General features: G+C 42.1%; 1 protein-coding gene and 1 non-coding gene across 2 annotated transcripts in view; both read right to left on the bottom strand.

Moving 5' to 3' along the window:
* LOC100408946 (rubicon like autophagy enhancer) overlaps positions 1-6381 on the bottom strand; it is a 47681-nt gene that overhangs the window by 25521 nt on the left and 15779 nt on the right.
* Positions 1661-1851, bottom strand: LOC118147903 (U2 spliceosomal RNA). The gene has a single exon (XR_004734606.1). It is a non-coding gene; the product is annotated as a U2 spliceosomal RNA (small nuclear RNA).

Genomic DNA, 6381 nt, shown 5'->3' with positions numbered 1-6381 from the left:
AAAAAATAAATAAATTAGCTATAAAACTGCAGCAAATCTAGAGAGGCTTGACATTGGGAGAGGATACATTTTTCAAAGCATAAAATTAAGAAATCACAAAGGAGATTTCTTACTGATAAATTACATAAAAATGTAAAACATCCATGCATCAGAATTATTTTAATACAATTAAATGTCAAATCCAAGATGGAAGTAAAAACACATTTGCATATTTTTACTCTATCACCTAGGCTGGAGTGCAGTGGTGCAATCTTGGCTCACTGCAACTTCCGCCTCCCGGGTTCAAGCTATTTTTGTGCCTCAACCTTCTGAGTAGCTGGAATTACAGGCACCCACCACCACACCTGGCTGATTTCTGTATTTTTAGTAGGGACAGGGTTTCCCTTTTTGGTCAGGCTGGTCTTGAACTCCTGACCTCAGGTGATCCACCTGCCTCAGCCTCCCAAAGTGCTGGGGTTACAGTTGTGAGCCACCATGCCCAGGCATTTCCATATGCTTTTATTTTCATTTAGTTGGTCTTTGTGTTTCAGTGAAGTAGGCAAAGTGGTACCTAAAACAGAGGAATGATCCATAGCACTAAAGATTTGGCTCATAACTTTTACCTTGCATACTTACAATATCAATATCAATGTATTCTCAGTTCACAATATTTCAATAATACAGTATGAACCTAGAATCCAAATGACCCACTCACTTCTAAGCTCAATTTTTAGCTTTACTGAAGAGGTAATGATTAAAATGTTGAGAGCTACACAAATAAGAAGCACTCTTGTCACTGTAATTACAGGCTAGAGAAATGTTTTGTTTTTCCTTTCTCCCACTGCCCTTTGCATTGTGAAGCTAAAAGCAACTTTCAACAGCAAAAGCAAGAGCCGGGGAAGGCCTAGAGATAGAAGGGTAGCCTATGCCACATTCACCCTGCACAGTAGTGAACATGAGACTCTGGAGTCAATTATAGGGCTGTAAATACCATCACTGTGTATGTAGACAATTCCCACATGTATCTCTCTATTTCTGATCTCCCAGCTAGCATGTCTTACTGCCTATTTGACATTTGTCCAGTGGGCATTGCAACCTGATACATCCAAAACAGTCATTCATTTCTCCCCAACCCTGCTCCTTCCCTGCTTTTCCCCCCAACATCCCACCCCAGTCACCCAAGCCTGAAACTTAGGAGTCATTTCTGATCCTGTCTTTCCTTAGCTCTCCACCTTCATTCAATCAGCAAGTTTATAGTGATAGCTGCCATCTTAGTCTGAGTAAACATCTTCTCACACCGGGACATGCAGCCAGAGCTTCCCAATGGGTTTCCCTGCTGTTACTCTTGCCCATTTATTTTATTTTATTCTGCTTTTTTGAGATGGAGTCTTGCTCTGTCACCCAGGCTAGAGTGCAGTGGTGCAACCTAGGCTCACTGCAACCTCCGCCTCCTGGGTTCAAGCAATTCGCTGCCTCAGCCTCCAGAGTAGCTGGGATTACAGGTGGTCGCCACCACACCCGGCAAATTTTTGTATTTTTAGTAGAGATGGGGTTCCACCATCTTAGCCAGAATGGTCTTAAACTCCTGACCTCGTGATCTGCCTACCTCAGCCTCCCAAAGTCCTGGGATTACAGGCGTGAGCCACCACACCAGGCCTGTAACACCATGTTTTAACCCCCAGAGGGGTGCACCATTCCTGGAGGTACTGCAATACCAGGTGAATGTGTGGAGTAGACGGAGCAAGCTCCTATTCCATATCCCTGCTCCAAAAATTCATTTAATATATTGTCCTCAGATAGAGGACATATCAGATATCAAACTGATAAGAATGGATACTACACTCGATCTTAGCCAAAAGGCCGAGAAGCCATTACTCTTGCCCATTTATAACCAACAGGTATTCAGACATATCTTTTATAAACCTAAATCAGATCATGTAGTTGCCCTAATCGAAATTCCCCAAAGGCTTCCCATCAAATCTGGAATAAAATCCAGACTCCTTACCTTGTCCTCAAGTCCTGACATGAGGCTGTCCCTGTGAACCTCTCTCACTTATGTTCATCCAGCCTCCATAAGCCCCAACCACTCTGAAAGCTCTTGAGCCCTGTAGGCTCCTTCTAACCCTAGGAGCGCTGTTCTATGTTTCCTCTTTCTGAAATGCTCCTCCCCTGGATGATCACACATCTGGCTCTTTCCTGTAGTGAATGCCTTGAGTTATAAATTACTTCCTCAAAGATATCTTTCCTAATCACCTTTCTTAATGTAGTTCCTCATCATTACCTCTCACATTGCCCAAAATATTTAGTTTTCATCACAAAGGTGCTTACTTCCTGCTATTTTTTAGTTCATCACTGCCATTCTTCTCCCACCCCCACCTAACTATAAGCTCCATGACAGAAGGGGCCTTGTCTGTTCCCTGCTGGGTAGCATGCCCCATACCTAGAGTTGCATACAGGGGTTCAGTACATGTTTATAGACTGAAAGAACAAATCCAACAAAATGGAGACAAAGCTAAAAGCTAGAGAAAAGGCTGGGTGCAGTGGCTCACTCCTCTAATCCCAGCACTTTGGGAGGCTGAGTAAGGTGGGTAACCTGAGGTCAGGAGTTCAGGACCAACGTGGCGAAACCCCGTCTCTCCTAAAAATACAAAAATTAGCTGGGTGTGGTGGCAGGTGCCTGTAATCCTAGCTACTCAGGAGGCTGAGGCAGGAGAATTGCTTGAACCCAGGAGGTGGAGGTTGCAGTGAGCCGAGATCATGGCATTGCACTCTAGCTGGGGTGACAGTAAGACTCAGTCTCAAAAAAAAAAAAAAAAGGAAGAAAGACTTAGAGAAAAGACTTCTGTGGCAGATACAACTGTTCTATTAAAAGAATTCACCTCTATTCTTGTGTGAGTTCAGAATTACTTATTATTCATACAAGAATAGAAGTGAATCCATGTTTCCTAAAACCATGAAATTGTTCTCACCCAATAATAAGATAAAAGTTCAGTAGACCAAAATAAGGTACATATGAAAACTGTTCTTGAGACTTTGAGTCTCAAGAGTTTTTGAGACTTCTCGATTTGTGGGCCCTATATTCTAGTTCATACCTTTTGGAGTAATGATTTATATGCACACACACACACACAAATATACACACACACAGTTGACCCTTGAACAGCATGGATTTGAAGTTCATGGGTCCACTAATACATGGATTTTCTTCCCCATCTGTCACCCTGAGACAGCAAAACTAACGCCTCTTTTCCTCCTCCTCTTTAGTCTACTCAACATGAGAGGATGAGAATGAAGACCTTTACAATGATCTATTTCCATCTAATGAACAATAAATATATTCTCTCTTCCTTATGGCTTTTTTTTTTTTTGAGACGGAGTTTCGCTCTTGTTACCCAGGCTGAGTACAATGGCGCAATCTCGGCTCACCGCAACCTCCGCCTCCTGGGTTCAGGCAATTCTCCTGCCTCAGCCTCCTGAGTAGCTGGGATTACAGGCACGCGCCACCATGCCCAGCTAATTTTTTGTATGTTTAGTAGAGACAGGGTTTCACCATATTGACCAGGATGGTCTCGATCTCTTGACCTCGTGATCCACCTGCCTCGGCCTCCCAAAGTGCTGGGATTACTGGTGTGAGCCACCGCGCCCGGCTGGCTTTCTTAATACATTTTCTTTTCTCTACTTTATTGTAAAAATGCAGTATATAGTATTCTACACTAACATACAACATATGTGTTAATCAACTGTTTATGCTATCGGTAAGGCTGTGGTTAACAGTAGGTTATAAGTCATGTTAAGTTTTGGGGAGTCAAAAGTTATGCACAGATTTTCAACTGTGCAGGGAGTTAGCGTCCCTAACCCCTGCATTGTTGAAGGGTCAATTGTATGTGTGTATATATCTTTTGTATATAACATATAATTGTTTCTGGATACATATATATATTTCTTTTGTATACAACACATATTAGTATATAAATGTACCTTTTGTATGTAACATACGTATATACACATATACATGCATCTTGAAAACACACAAAAAGCCACAAATCACCATTCATAAAATATCACAGAAGGCCAACTACAGTGGTTCATGCCTGTAATCCCAACACTTTGGGAGGCTGAGGTGGGTGGATCACCTGAGGTCAGGAGTTCAAGACCAACCTGACCAACATGGTGAAACCCTGTCTCTACCAAAAATACAAAATTAACTAGACGTGGTGGTGCATCCCTGTAATCCCAGGTACTTGGGAGGCTGAGGCAGAAGAATTGCTTAAACCTGGGAGGTGGAGGTTGTAGTGAGCCGAGATCATGCCATTACACTCCAGTCTGGATAACAAGAGTGAAGCTCCGTCTCCAAAAAAAAAAAAAAATATATATATATATATATCTATCTCACAGAGTACAGCTGGCTGTGTTAACTGCCAGAACTCACTAGCCCAAAATGCCTATCTTTCTTCTCCCGACCTCAAATCTCACCTTGTACACCAATTTCTCTTTGTCACACATCTTTTCTTCTCACTAATTCTGAATTTTATAATTACAAAAGGAAACCATGACTAGGTCTTTATAAACTGCCCAAACACAGAAGCCTAGAGTAAAGAGCAAACAGCTCTCATCACCGTAAGCCCCACAACCCTACTTTATTCTCAGAAATAACATGTTAACCATTCTATTCTTTCTAGACCTTTACCTATGAATTAGTGTACAGATTTCAGATACAAAGATACGTTTTCTTTTTTATATACATCCATGGGATCATACCGAAGATATTCTACAACTTACCTTCTTTTCCACTCAACAGTATGTCTTGAAGGTGTATCTGATTCTCCTAAACAGTCTTAGTATAAATACATCACATTTTACTTAGCCAGGCCCTCCTGATAGCAATTTATCTTTAGCTTTTTGCAAGTATAAAGTATCCAACAATGAATATCCTTGTTCATGTCATTTTCTGGTTGAATTTCTTTTTTAGGTCATTTCTCTTACTAGTTCCACTCAGTCTGAGTCCATAGTTCATGACAACCTCATTATTTCCAAGAGAATAAAACTATATAAGTAAGTTATGGTTTACTCTCTATTTTCTACACATATCCTTTGTGTGTTTGGTGGGGGAAGATGATTATAGATGTGAAACCATGTGAAAAATATGCAATATGGAATCTCAAATGGTAAAGTAGTAGTGATGCCAGTGGTTTTGTTGTTTAGAGATGGAGTCTCGCTCTGTCACCCAGGCTGGAGTGCAACGGCATGATCCCAGCTCACTGCAACCTCCGCTTCCTGGATTCAAGGGATTCTCAAGCCTCAGTCTCCCTAGCAGCTGGGATTACAGGTGGGAGCCACCACACCCAGTTAATTTTGGATTTTTAGTAGAGATGGGGTTTACCACGTTGACCAGGCTGGTCTCGAACTCCTGACATCAAGTAATCCACCCACTTCAGCCTCCTAAAGTGCTGGAATTACAGGCATAAGCCACCATGCCCGCCAGATCCCAGTGTTTTTTATAAACAGATTAAATTCAACAGTTCAAAGAGAATGATCTTATTTGCTGGCCTCCCATACACGGACTGACCTAAGTGCATTGAGCAAAAACCAAATTCCTCATAAAATGCAACTGTCAGAAGCAGATATTCACTTCATTTCCTTCTAAAAAAGTGTTGCTGCAGGCCGAGTGCAGTGGTTCACGCCTATAATCCCAGCACTTTGGGATGCCAAGGTGGGTGGATCACGAGGTCAAGAGATCGAGACCATCCTGATCAACAAGGTGAAACCCCATCTCTACTAAAAATACAAAAATTAGCTGGGCATGGTGGTGGGCGCCTGTAGTCCCAGCTACTTGGGAGGCTGAGGCAGGAGAATTGCTTGAACCCAGGAGGCGGAGGTTGCGGTGAGCCGAGATCGTGCCATTGGACTCCAGTCTGGGTAACAACAGTGAGACTCTGTCTCAAAATAAAAAAAAAAAGAAAAGTGTTGTTGCTTCACAAAAATAATCAACAGGTGCTGCTGCTTTGCCAGGTTACAAAATCAGAGCATTAAGAGCTAGAATAGGCCCATAATAGATTCTCAACCATGTCTAAGGTCACAGCTAGGCAGTGGCAGAGAGAGGACAAAAGGCCAGGTCGGACACTCACCAGGAATATGAGTTTCTCGAAGAGGCAGATTGACACAGAGGAAAGAGTAATGACTGGAAGCCATCAAAGTCCATGCAGTAGTGGCAGAAGGAGGTCACTATCCCCATTTTTATTTTATCTTTAAGGCAACAAATAATTTGTCAAGTGCTATGATGCCACTGCCAGGTATGTTACTTGTTGCCATATTGCTTGTTGTGTGTTAGTTTTTCAGTTAAGAAATATTCACTGAGCAACTACTACAAGTCTGGCATTGTTTTTGTTTTGGTAGCACTGGGGT

Source organism: Callithrix jacchus, chromosome 1 (genome assembly GCF_049354715.1).
Source record: "Callithrix jacchus isolate 240 chromosome 1, calJac240_pri, whole genome shotgun sequence".
In the NCBI taxonomy this organism is placed as follows: domain Eukaryota; kingdom Metazoa; phylum Chordata; class Mammalia; order Primates; family Cebidae; genus Callithrix; species Callithrix jacchus.
The sequence above is the reverse complement of the archived record's forward strand: the minus strand, read 5'-3'. Positions and strand labels throughout refer to the sequence as shown.